Source organism: Hylobates moloch, unplaced genomic scaffold, assembly GCF_009828535.3.
Source record: "Hylobates moloch isolate HMO894 unplaced genomic scaffold, HMol_V3 SCAFFOLD_2, whole genome shotgun sequence".
Taxonomy (NCBI): domain Eukaryota; kingdom Metazoa; phylum Chordata; class Mammalia; order Primates; family Hylobatidae; genus Hylobates; species Hylobates moloch.
This window is the reverse complement of record NW_026652277.1, coordinates 79,710,727-79,725,176: the sequence shown is the minus strand read 5'-3', so window position 1 is coordinate 79,725,176 and position 14,450 is coordinate 79,710,727. Positions and strand designations below refer to the sequence as shown.

At 38.3% G+C, this 14,450-nt stretch overlaps 1 long non-coding RNA gene across 1 annotated transcript in view; it reads left to right on the top strand.

Moving 5' to 3' along the window:
- LOC131382547 (uncharacterized) overlaps window positions 1–14,450 on the top strand; it is a 61,712-nt gene that overhangs the window by 10,373 nt on the left and 36,889 nt on the right. The window contains exons 2-3 of the long non-coding RNA XR_009212107.1: window positions 3,343–3,410; window positions 8,241–8,387. This is a non-coding gene — a long non-coding RNA (uncharacterized LOC131382547). The remainder of the gene's footprint in view (window positions 1–3,342; window positions 3,411–8,240; window positions 8,388–14,450) is intronic.

Genomic DNA, 14,450 nt, shown 5'->3' with positions numbered 1-14,450 from the left:
GAATGAGGTGTCAGTCTGTCCCTACTGGGGGGGGGTGCCTCCCAGTTAGGCTGCTCGGGGGTGAGGGACCCACTTTAGGAGGCAGTCTGTCTATTCTCAGATCTCCAGCTGCGTGCTGGGAGTACCACTACTCTCTTCAAAGCTCAAGCAGAATTGCAGAAATCACCTGTCTTCTGTGTCGCTTGGGCTGGGAGCTGTAGACCGGAGCTGTTCCTATTCGGCCATCTTGGCTCCACCACATTACTGATTTATTGAATGGAACTCTTAGAACACAGAGTTACTTTATTAAAATATGTCGATAAGGTAGAAATTTGAAGTTGTGCTTATCATTTCTTAAGCTAAATGTTTTGAATTACTAATATCACTATTTTGTTGTATTAAGAAATTTTAATGAAGAAAAATGATTATAATATCTTTTAGCCAGAAACAAATATTTTTCCAGTCACAGTCTGTAGTCTTAAGCATAAATAGGCCATATAGAGTCATTTTCTAACCGATGGTCCTTTATTAGTTCCAAATTGGAACTCTGTTTTTCTGTGTGCTCCATTGGACTGTCCTATATGTCACATTCACATGTTCATGGCCTCATCTTTTACTCTTGTCACTGCTGCTGGGAGCAGTTTCGCTCAGGCTTTGACTAGCTTCACAGATTAAGTCAAAAGTGTGCCTGCCGCAAGCCTGCATGTGAACCTCCTGCTTTCTGCTCCCTGGGGTTTCTCTGATACTTGAGGGAACCCATTCAGCACTCAAAGCTTGCACATTGGAAGTGTAAGGGACTTAACTTCTGTGGGCTAATCCTTGACCAGTGCGGGGAGGAAGTGATGAATAAATGCCTTCTGCTTTTCACCCTAGGGTAGACAGTACTGATACACATTTCGTAAGACTTTTCAGAATTTCTGCTGTGATTTGGAACCAGTTGTTCACAGCAATTGTTTGATGATACATTCTTGTATTGGCTCGCGCCCTCTCTCTCTCTGTCTCTCTCTCTCTCTGTCTCTCCCTCCCTCTGTCACTGTCCTTATTCATCACTTCTACTACTTGACAACTCATTTCCAAATGCATTACTTTCATTCAAGTCTATGTTTAATGTTATCCTTTCAGGGGAACCCTGTGAAAGACAGATAGTGTTAGAGTTATCCCTGGAAAGCAGACCATTAGGATAGGATTTGGGAACTGAAGTACTCATCAGTAAGATGGCAATGAAGACCCCATTGCCGAAAGAAATGGAGTGATGATAACCAGTGGAATGCAATTGCTAAGATTCTCACATGAGGTTGGTTAGGCAGAGATACAGGTGGAATGTGAGGGGTTACTCATATAGTATGATGGCAATGGTAATTATTAATATTGTAGAATGACTGGATTTTACTAATTGCTTTGGATGCCTTGAAATAAAGACTTTTAATGGCTCAGGTCAGCCAAAATCAGTGTGCATTACAAAGGTCAAGGGCTTATATCAGCATTTGAGGGAATCATCCTTTCCTGCAGCTGCAGTAGAGTATGTGGTGAAAGTCAGGCCCAAGATCAAATTGTAAGAGTGGCACAGATGCAAAAGGAATTGAAGCCACAACCTTTCTGGGTCTTCTGAGTCAGGGCTCTGGTAGCAAATAGTGGAACACCGAACTTGGAATATGGACATTTGGGTGGATAAGTCTGGGAGTCTTGAACTCTCAGATTTCCCTGAACCCTCAATAATGGCAGAAGCACTCCCATTCTCCTTACTAGAGTAGAACATCCTCTTCTTGCCTAGAGACCTTGAAAAGACCTAAAGACCCTTATATGAGGAAGGAAACTCACAAGATGATGCTTGTCCTCCTCAAGATCTGTCCGGTCACCATTCATTGTCCCCCTGCCACTAGCTTGGGTGAGGTCTCAAAACACCTGAGCCGAGAAATACAATTCTTTCTCCAGGAAGAAATGGTTTACAGGAATTGCAGGTCCTAGATTATATGTACTAAAAGAAGCCAGGGAAATACATGTAGGGGTGAATTTTGAGAGTGTTGACTGGTGGGGGAAATAAAATAAGGCTGAACAGGGAAGATTTTATTGACATGAGAGCACTCACTCCTGAATTGGGGCTCGATGTCCTAGTAAGGACATCTGGAGCTGGTCTTAATATTCTTCTGGGAAGTTTCCTTGAAGTCTGCATGTGATGATGGCAAATAGGAAAATGAGACAGAAATGCTGAAATTGCTTTGGCTATTATTAAGGAAGATTTGAGAAGGCTCATGAAGATAGGTATGTTAGCGTGGATTCGTTATATGATCTCTAGCATCTATCACCTGACTTTGTTCCCTGAGAGGATCCAGAGGACATACCCTTCAATAAGGCAGAAAACAATTCGCTGGTGAGGGGAACATCAGAATCTGAAAAACTTGATGATGTCTATCCTTCCCAGGTCAGGGTTAGTAACAGGAGATGCTGCTTGAAACTAGTCTCCCTAGTATCAGTGAAGGTATGGGATTTCTCAGTGAAAAGCATATGTGGTGATACTAAACTGTCAGATGGTTGCAATTACTGAAATGGGCAGAAGTCTATAGTAGCAGTCCAGCTGTCTTGACCTGCAGGAATCTGTGGCAATGGCTAATAAATTGCAGTTTGAGGGATGAGGTACATGAACAGCTGACTGGGCAATTTGTGTGTGTGTGTGTGTGTGTGTGTGTGTATGCAACAACAACAACCAAAATATCTTCATAAGATCTGCTCCATCAGAATATAAGAAGAATATGAGCATCAGCTATCACAATGGAAAATCTAGGTCCTTCATCCAGCTTCTAGATTTAGGTAATTTTGTAGACCTATATCTCATTGGTTAAAAGGCAGGTCGAGTGCCCTTAAGGAAGGACCCTGCATTGTCACATGAATAATTATAAACATTCTCCCTATCTTTCCACAAAGGGACCTATGACCATTTACTAGGGTAACGCTGCACTGAGGAAATAATTATAGTTAGATTTTTTGAAGACTGTTGAATAAGGAGTATGAGCTGACCCTAGTACTAACTGCTTTAGAGAGCCAGAAAAGCTTCCATGGGTCTCTAGTTAGAGTGGGAGTGTTTGGAGGCTGGATGAAAACTGGAAATAAGAATCGTTAGACTTTTCAAGGATTATTGGATAAAAGGCATGAGCTAATACTGATGCCAGGGAACCTGAAATGCTATCATGGCCTTCCAGTTAGCATAAGGGCATATGGAGGAAAGGTAAAAGAGTGCTAGCTCAAGTATGTCTCACAGAGGTTACAGTGGGTCTGTGGCTTGCTCTTTGATTGTTTCTCCAGTCCATAAATAAATAATTTATAAAATTTCCAAATATGCAACTGAAAGGAGTCTTATGTTGATTCCAGGATCTGTGGAGCCATTATGGTAGGAAGTACTAAGTGAAAGTCTCTGAAAACATGCCACCAACATCCAAGTGAGTAAATCAGAATCAAGACTTCTTCATGGGAGGGATGGCACAGACTAGCACCTCTATGTATCTGGAAAATATTGTCTTTTAAATAACCTTTGGAAAAAACTTCAAAAGCAGTTGGTATGCACTTGGGTAGGATAATAGTTTACATTCACTATTTCCCCCCATGGCTGTATTAACTCTGCTGTTCTGTATCACAATGTAGCCTGTAGGAAAGTTAATTGGCTTGTCATTTCACAACATCATGATAGTCTGCCATATTAATGGCATCATGATAATTGCACTAGATAAGGAGGAAGTGGCAATTATTCTAGATGCCCTAATTAGGCACATGAACACCAGAGGGTGGGATATGGACCCTACAAAATTTTAGACTACTGCCATATTTTTGAAGTTTTAGATGATTATAAAAGATAAAAAACAAATTGCTACACATTGGAACCTCCCACCCAGAAAAAGACATAGTGCTTCATGGGCCCTTGTAGATTTTAAAAGCAGCATATACTGCATTTGAGAGTATTGTACTAACCCATTTATTGGACTTTAGTGTTACCCAGAGCAATAGAACGGTCTGTAACAGGTCCAGGTAGTAGTGCAAGCATGCTGGAAGCTTGGTGCACATGACCCAGAAAATCTGATGGTGGTTAGCAATATCCATGGTAAATAGGGGTGTGTTAAACTTTCCCTAAGCCTCAATTACATAGTCAGAAGACAGATCAGTAGATAGTGAAGAAGATCATGTTTTCTGCTCTTGAAAACTACTTGGCAATTTGAAAAGTTTTTAGTGTGTTACATGGTCCTGGTAGAGGCTGAGTGCTTGACCATTAGTGTTTTAAAACCACAGTGCAATAAAATTAGAACTCAGTATTAAGAAATTCACTCAAAACCTCACAACTTCATGGAAACTGAACAACCTGCTCCTAAATGACTACTGGGTAAATAATGAAATGAAGGCAGAAATACAGAAGTTGTTTGAAACCAATGAGAACAAAGACACAACGTACCAGAATCTCTGGGACACAGCTAAAGCGGTGTTTAGAGGGAAATTTATAGCACTACATACCCACAGGAGAAAGTGAGAAAGATCTAAAATCGACACCCTAACATCACAATTAAAAGAACTAGAGAAGCAAGAGCAAACAATTTCAAAAGCTAGCAGAAGACAAGAAATAACTAAGATCAGGGCAGAACTGAAGGAGATAGAGACACGAAAATCCCTTCAAAAGATCAATGAAACCAGGACGTGGTGTTTTGAAAAGATTTACAAAATAGACCGCTAGCCAGACTAATAAGAAAAGAAGGAAGAATCAAATAGACACAATAAAAAATAATAAAGGGGATATCACCACTGATCCCACAGAAATATAAACTACCATCAGAAAATACTAAAAACACCCCTATGCAAATAAACTAGAAAATCTAGAAGAAATGGATAAACTCCTGGACCCTTACACCCTCCCAAGACTAAACCAGGAAGAAGTCAAATCCCTGAATAGATAAATAACAAGTTCTGAAATTGAGGCAGTAATTAATAGCCTACCAACCAAAACAAGTCCAGGACCAGACGGATTCACAGCCAAAATCAACCAAAGGTACAAAGAGGAGCTGGTACCATTCCTTCTGAGACTATTCCAAACAATAGAAAAAAAGGGACTCCTCCTTAACTCAGTTTATGAGGCCGACATCACCCTGATACCAAAACCTGGCAGAGACACACAAAAAAAGAAAATTTCAGGCAAATATCCCTGATGAACATCAATGCAAAAATCCTCAATAAAATACTGGCAAACCGAATCCAGCAGCATATCAAAAAGCTTATCCACCATGATCAAGTCGGCATCATCCCTGGGATGCAAGGCTTGTCCAACATATGCAAAACAATAAATGTAATCCATCACATAAACAGAACCAATGAGAAAAACCACATGATTATCTCAATAGACGCAGAAAAGGCCTTCAACAAAATTCAACACCCCTTCATGCTAAAACCTCTCAATAAACTAGGTATTGATGGAACATATCTCAAAATAATAAGAACTCTTTATGACAAACCCACAGTCAATATCATATTGAATGGGCAAAAGCTGGAAGCATTCCCTTTGAAAACCAGCAAAAGACAAGGATGCCCTCTCTCACCAGTCCTATTCAACATAGTATTGAATGTTCTGCCAGGGTAATCAGGCAAGAGAAAGAAATAAAGGGTATTCAAATAGGAAGAGAGGAAGTCAAATTGTCTTTTTGGCAGATGACATGATTGTATATTTAGAAAACCCCATCGTCTCAGCCCAAAAACTCCTTAAGCTGATAAGCAACTTCAGCAAAGCCTCAGGATACAAAATCAATGTGCAAAAATCACAAGCATTCCTATACACCAATAACAGACAAAGAGAGAGCCAAATCATGAGTGAACTCCCATTTACGATTGCTACAAAGAGAATAAAATACCTAGGAATACAACTTACAAGGGATATGAAGGACCTCTTCAAGGAGAACTACAGACCACTGCTCAAGGAAATAAGAGAGGACACAAACAAATGGAAAAAACATTCCATGCTCATGGATAGGAAGAATCAATATCATGAAAATGGCCATACTGCCCAAAGTAACTTATAGATTCGATGCTATCTCCATCAAACTACCATTGAGTTTCTTCACAGAACCAGAAAAAACTACTTTAAATTCCATATGAAACCAAAAAAGAGCCCATATAGCCAAGACAATCCTAAGCAAAAAGAACAAAGCTGGAGACATAATGCTACCTGACTTCAAACAATACTACAAGGCTACAGTAACCAAAACAGCATGGTACTGGTAGCAAAACAGATATATAGACCAATGGAATAGAACAGAGGCCTCAGAAATAATGCTACACATCTACAACCATCTGATCTTTGACAAACCTGACAAAATCAAGCAATGGGGAAAGGATTCCTTATTTAATAAATGGTGCTGGGAAAACTGGCTAGCCATATGCAGAAAACTGAAACTGGATCCTTCTTCACACCTTATACAAAAATTAACTCAAGTTGGCTTAAAGACTCAAAGGTAACACCTAAAACCATGAAAACCCTAGAAGAAAACCTAGGCAATACCATTTAGGACATAGGCATGGGCAAAGACTTCATGACTAAAATACCAAAAGCAATGGCAACAAAAGCCAAAATTGACAAATGGGATCTAATTAAAGAACTTCTGCACAGCAAAAGAAACTATCATCAGAGTGAACAGGCAACCTACAGAATGGGAGAAAATTTTTGCAATCTATCTATCTGACAAAGGGCTAATATCCAGAATCTACAAAGAACTTAAATTTACAAGAAAAAAACAAACAACTCCATCAAAAAGTGGACAAAGAATATGAAGAGACACTTCTCAAAAGAAGACATTTATGCAGCCAACGAACATGAAAAAAGCTCATTATCACTGGTCATTAGAGAAATGTAAATCAAAACCACAATGAGATACCATCTCACACTAGTTAGAATGGTGATCATTAAAAAATCAGGAAACAACAGATGCTGGAGAGGATGTTCAGAAATAGGAATGCTTTTACACTGTTGGTGGGAGTGTAAATTATTTCAACCATTGTGGAAGACAGTGTGGCGATTCCTCAATGATCTAGAACCAGAAACATCATTTGACCTGGCAATCCCATTACTGGGTATATACCTGAAGTATTATAAATCGTTCTACTATAAAGACACATGCACACATATGTTTATTGCGGCACTATTCACAATAGCGAAGACTTGGAACCAACCCAAATGCCCATCAATGATAGACTGGATAAGGAAAATGTGGCACATATACACCATGGAATACTATGCAGCCATAAAAAAGGAAGAGTTCATGTCCTTTGCAGGGACATGGATGAAGCTGGAAACCATCATTCTCAGCAAACTAGCAGAGGAACAGAAAACCAAACACCACATGTTCTCACTCATAAGTGGGAGTTGAATAATGAGAACACATGGACACAGGGAGGGGAACATCCCACACTGGCTCCTGTTGGGGGGTTAGGCACTAGGGGAGGGATAGCATTAGGAGAAATACCTAATGTAGATGACAGGTTGATGGGTGCAGCAAACCACCATGACATGTGTATACCTATGTAACAAATGTGCACATTCTGCACATGTATCCCAGAACTTAAAGTATAATTTTAAAAAGTGGAAAAAAAGGAAGGAAATTCATACAACATGAATGAACCTTGAAAATATTATGCTACATTAAATAAATCAGTCATAAAAAGATAAATATTATATGATTCCACTCATATAGGTACATAGAGTCCTCAAATTAATAGAGACAAAAAGTAGAATGGTGGTGGCCAGGGACTTGGGGGAGGGAGGAATGCAGAATTATTGGTAAATGGGTATGAAGTTTCAGTTTGGGAAGATGAAAAGATTCTGGAAATGGATGGTGGTAAAAGATGTAATATGAAAAGTACGTAGTGGCACTAAACTGTACACTTAAAACTGGATGAGATGGCAACTTTTATGTATTTTTTATCACAATTTAGAAATATATATTTAAAGCTTTTAAGGATATAATAGAAGAAAACTTTCCTGAAATAAAGAAATATAAAGCCAAAAAAAAAAAAGAGAAAAACTTAAATGGCAGTGATTATGTGACTACAGCTATATCGAACTGAGAATTATCAACTTTATCAAGTCTAACGTCAAATAGGCACAGTAGAAATCCGCTCTGTTGTGGAAATGGTACAAAGCCTGAGCAGGTACAGAACATAGAAGTAATGGACTTTACCTGAATGGATGAACAAGACTCCCATAACTACCCCTTTCACACTATGCTGCTTCTTGATTCACACAGGCATTCCTCTTCCTGTTACCTTATGGGTATATCCTATGACCAACGAATGAAGGAGAAAATATCCTGGCCTGGTTCATACATGAATAAGGGTGATTTGTTGATGCCAACTACAAATAGACTGTTGTCAGTCTACTGCTACACTCACAGGTATCCCTAAAGAAATGTAGTACACAGAAATTCTCCCAATGCAAAGAGCTCTAAGCAGAGCACATTTTCAGTTACTTACATGGAGATAGACATGGCCTGAGGTATTATCTATAGCATATACATAGACTACTGGGTAGTAACAAATGGCTTCGCTTCTTGCTCAGGGGCCTTGATAAAAACAAGATCAAAAGATCAAAGACAAGTGTATCTGGGGAAAGAGGCATATGGACGTATTTATGGAAGTAGGTACATGGCATGCACATTTGAAATAGTTTGGCTGTGTCCCCACCCAGATCTCATTTTGAACTCCCATGTTGTGGGGGGCACCTGGTGGGAGGTGTTGAATCATGGGGCAGGTCTTTCCCATGCTAGTTTTGTGATGGTGGATGAGTTTTGTGAGATCCGACGGTTATACAAAGGGGGGTTTCCTTACACAAGCTCTCTTCTCTTGCCTGCCACCATGTGAGATGCGCCTTTCACTTTCCATCATGATTGTGAGGCCTCCCCAGCCACATGGAACTGTGAGTCCATTAAACCTTTTTCTGTTGAAAATTGCCCAGTCTTGGGTATGTCTTTATCAGCAGCGTGAAAATGGACTAGTACAGCATTGCTGTGCCTCATGTTAATGCTCACTAATGAGCACTCTAAATAAGAGGTACTTGACAACAAACAACACAGGTTAGGTTTCTCTGTGGATGTGAGCTGTACTCTGTTTCGCTTTTGCGTATCTCACTGCTTGGATACTTGGTTTGTGAACAAATTTGCCACCACAGCTGGAAAAGAGGCTATTAATGGGCACAGCTCCCTAATGATAAGCTAACTACTGCCCCCTGCTGAATGCCCAGCTTGTCAGTAGTAGAGGCTGGTGGTGAAACCTCAATATGAAATTGTCAGAGTCCAGCCAGTCATCTCATATCAGATTAATTTTATTAGATCCTTTCCACCATGGAGATGGCAACAATTCATCCATGCTGGAATTAAAACCTACTATAGTAATGGATTTGCATTTCCTGCCAGTAAAGCCTCCACCATCACCACCAACTAAGGGCTTGCAGAAAGTGTTACCTATTGACATGGCATGTCTCACTATATTATTTCTGCCCAAGTAGCTCATTTTATGGCAAAGGTGGTTCAGCAATGGGTGCATGATGATAGAATCCACTGGAATTAGTAAATACCTCATCACCTGGAAGCTGATGACCTATGGTGAAATAGCCTGTGGAAGACTCAGCTGAAGTTCCAGGTTGGGATAGGATGAGATACATGTATGTATTATATCAGTGGCTGATATATGGTGCTGTGTCCTTTAAGCTAGAATACATGGATTCAGGAACCAAGGGGTGGAAGTACAATTTGTCCCTTTCACCATTACTCCCAGGTGACTTATTTGTAAGGTTTGTGCTTCTTTGAAATCTTAGGCTTTGCTGGATTACAGGTCCTGGTTTCCAGGAGGCAGAGCACTTCTGCCAGGTAAAAGTGCCACAGAAATTGACTATCTCTTGCTGATTATCTCTTTGGGCTCTTCATTCCAGTGATTGGACTCCTCATTCCTGGATCAGCAGGCAAAAGAAAATTAATATAGTTGAAAGTCTAGTCTATCCTTACATATGTAAAGAGCCATTGTAACTGGAGGCAGAGAGGACTATCCAGTGACTTGACTGATGCATCTCCTGGTGTTTTCATGCCAGGTGATAATGGTGAGTGGGTAGCTATGGCAGCTATGACCTGATAAAGGAAAAGCAAGCCTTGAGAAAAAAGGTCTGGGTTACTCTACCAGGCAAGAAACCTTAAATCAGCTGAGATGATGGCCAAGGGCAAGAGAAATCTAGCATTGGTAATGGAAGACAGAGATAATGCCTTTCAATAAAGTCTGGGGACCAGCTGTAGCAGGGGTTGTAGCTAGTTCCAGAAACCCTCCTGCAGAGATTGTGGCTGGCCAACTCCTTAAAGGGGACTCTGAGATAGATTGAACTTAAGGAAGTGAAAAGATAGATTTGAGTAGTGCAAAGGATCTACTGCATCAGATAACACTGTGTGCATCACTTCAAATCTTCTTGGTGCCACATCTTACTGCAGTCCTTGTTTCAACAAGCAATTCTTGCAGACTTTGACCAGCTTCCTGCAGGTGCAGCTGAAGAGTGCCTGACTTTTAGCCAAGGTATGAGCTTCTCACTTCCTTCCTTGGAACTTTTCTGACGTTGAAGTGTGAAATGTTCATTGAAATGCCACACATACACAAGTCGCAAGTGGTTATGTGGTAGTCAAAGTCCCAGGAGCCACCTTCACTCGTGGGGAGTGGAAGCCCATAGAGAAATGATACTCTTTTCTTCATGCATTTAATTAGGGCTTCTCAAAAGATCTTTGAATCCAGCACAGGTTAGCCATAGCTGCAGTCATTTGACAATGAATTCTTGTTTCAGCTTTCTCATTTTCCTTGTTTTTATTCCCCCAATCATATAGCTGCTCTCCGGGTCCATGTTCCCAGATAAATTCCTTGTGAGCAAGCCTTTTTGGAAGAAACTCAGGCCTAGACAACAATCTTACTGAGTTGAAACAATAAAAGAATCTAAAGAATTGAAGTTTTAATATGCAAGTCTGCTTTCTTACTCATAACTACCGAGACTTAGGAAGAGTAATGATTTTGTAAATTAAAATATTTGTTTCAACTTATCTAAATTCTATTATTTATTCAATTTACATTTGAGAGCGGGTAGTCATAGAAGCTGCTATATCACTAAAACGTTCATTCTGCTATGTAAATTGCACCCATTATCAGAGACTTACAAGCTGTGAATAAGAGGGTTTTTAAAAAAACACTTTGGAGTGTATGAAATTGTCCAACATTACTTCCATATTGTTGAATAATTGATGCTATTATGTTCTCAAGGTAAATAAATATGAAAAGGAGAAAGTTCTTCAATAATAAGGTAAATGGAATTTGTGGCATTATTTCTGATAGTATTTGTAATGTCAGTTTACACTTTCACCATCAGAGGTCATGAAAGGACAGTTTAGAGCAGAGAATGTGAGCTTTGTTGAAAATAAATTTAAGTTTGAAATTTAAACTGAAACTTATTCTTACAAGGCCTTTTTAAAAAAGAAGTCACAATCTACTTAATGCCATTTATAAATGAAGAAAAATAATTTTTAAGAATAAAATTATCTGGTGGATTCCAAGGACATCCGGCTAATTATTGACTTTAGTGCTCTCAATTTATATTTTAAGAGCAATTTTAAAGTGCAAAGGATTGTTGACTACTTGTTCTTTCAAATATAAATATAACATTTAATTTCAGTTGGGTTTGTGGGGTCTATAATTGATAAAAGTATTCTATTTTTTAAAAAAGGAAAGAAACTAAGTGAAATGAAAATGTAGATGTGCCTTGCAATATATTTCTTAGTGACATAGCGTGGACTTCATAAATTTACATCTGAGAGCCTGATGATGCAAAATGTATCGTTATCTTATCAATAATAATAAACTACATTTAAAATATCTACTATTAATATGTATTTTGGCTAAGTCATAGGTAGCATGTATTGATTTAAAACTTCTTTTGCTCTAGATAAATTGTTAGACATGCAAAAAACCAGTAAGTTAAAATAATTTACATTTGGGTTTTAGAAACACAAAGTCATCAGTTGCCATTGCTCCTTTCTGTATATATTTAAAAGCTCCTTATAAAATGATAAGTTTTCATTGGCAAAAAGTTAATGTTTTGCATTAACATAGTCTGTGTTTTAAAAAATACTGTAGCACATGAAACAAGTGAGTCAGAAAAAGACAAATACTATCTGATTGCACTTATATGAGGTACCATGAGTAGTCAAATTTATAGAGACAGAAAGTAAAATAGTGGTTGCCAGGGGCTGGGGATAGGAGAGAATGGGGAGTTATTATTTAATGAGTGTAGAGTTTCAGTTTTGCAAGATTTCTGGAGCTTTGTTGCACAGCAATGTGAATGTACTTAACATTAGTAACTGTATACTTAAATGATTAAGATGGTAAATTTTATGTTATTCTATATGTATTTTGCCATAATTAAAAGAAACAGGGATAAAAAATACTGTGACCCATGAGTTGACATTAAACGTTACCAGCATTTGTGGTCTGCCTCTGCTGCCTCTTGACAACACTGGATCTGGCCAGCCAAAGGAGCCACCAGTGGGCAAAAGGAACCCCTGCAGGGCTGAGGCCTGGTTTAGAGAAATTATATTTGATTTATACAAAGAGTTTATACTAAAATGTGGCACCATCCATCCCAAGTTCCTCATTCATTTGGTAGGCAAAAAAATAGCTTTTACATTATACCATAGCACTGTAAGAGCTAAATATTGAATGGTGCATTGTACATAATAATGCTTAATACACATTAGCTGTTCTTATATTGTTCTTTGTGATGCACATCCTATGGCATATGTAGCAAACAATGGTTTGATACCTATTATTATTATTATGGCCATTATTGTGTGTACTTTTCTTCCAGCATAGACTATAGAAAGATGTTTTTCATTTGTCTCGTAGTGCCCCAGGAAAGGGTCATCAAAACTATCAGAAAGTCTTAAAAACAATAAAAACATAACTCTGTGACTAAGTTAGAGGAGTCTATTTTTATGGACTATTTGTTTGAACAGCCAAACATTAGTCTTCACAAAAGTCCATGCAATTGTCCCTCCCCTCAGTTCTGTCTTCTTTTTTGAGTCAGTTCTATCTTACTTGGTTTACTCTCTAATCTTCCTGTGGTTCTCACGTTTAAGAAGCCTCCATGAGGCTACTAGGTGCAGCCTGCTGCTATCTGATAGCATTCTCTTTACCTGCAGGGGCCATGGTAAAGAGGCGGGGTTGGCAAGAAGTTGCATGAGCACTTATCAGGATCTGGAGTTTGATAAATTTTTCACCAGAGACTTTGTTATTTTAATTAATGCTCCTTTATGGATTCTAGTAACTATTCTAAATTCATTATTTAGGTGTTAAAAATAGTTTTGGACTTTTGTTGTTCACTCTTGCCTGATTCATTAGTGTATTTGGGGTTCATCAATTTTAACATAAAACATAGCATTTAGACATGAAAATAGATTCACTACCTGTGCAAAACCTGCTACTTGTGCAAAACCTGCTACTTGTGCAAAAAAAAAATGTGTTCTGTGTGTTGAAAACGATTTCACTCAATTTTTTGTTTTTAGTTATGTATCAATCTTAACAGGAAAAATATAAATTAATATTTGATATGAAATGGGAGAAAATTTTAATTTTTTCATAAAGCCTTTCTTTGAAGAACTCCTTTATCCAGAAAATCAAAACAAACATACATTTTCTAGTCACCATATAAATCTCATTGATGAAAAACAAAGTTTCTTTGAAAGAAAAAGAAAATATAAAGAGACTGTTTCTGCAATTCTACCAAACCTTTCACCAATGCTTCCAACAAGTTCCAAAATGAATTTCAGCCCCATCCCCTCCCTTGTTTGCCCTCTGCAGGAGGTTTTAATGAGCAAGGGACTGCTTCTAAGGGTGAAAGCCAAAGGAAAGAAAATCCTGAATAATCCACCACCTGCATTATTCTACATGTAATAATAAGAATATTGAGAGTAGCATTGGTTCTGTAACACTACTGCCTTATTAAAGAAACCTATTCAACTTTACAAAAACTGCAGAAGGAGCAAAAGAACCATCCAATTCAGGTTTATTTTATGCTCCCACCCAAGTCTTTGGTGACCTAATATTTTAAGTTGGGAACAACAGTTTTTCTTAGTTTATATATCTAGTAAAAAATGTTATCTTATTTACTTTTAAATTTTCATTTATTTATTTATTTATTTATTTATTTATTTATTTATTTAATGTATGCGCTTCCTCTTTTTCTTACCCAATCATAAAGTCTTTGAGGTTGGGTGTAGTGTTATTAATTTTTGCATTATACCAATGTGTGGTTGTCAAAACTATTGGCTCTATTGCCTATTGGTCCAATTTATTATCTAATGATTTAAGTCAAAACTTAAGACATCTTGAATGCTTGACACATCTTGAATGAATGTCATGTGTATGGGGTGATGCTTCTCTCC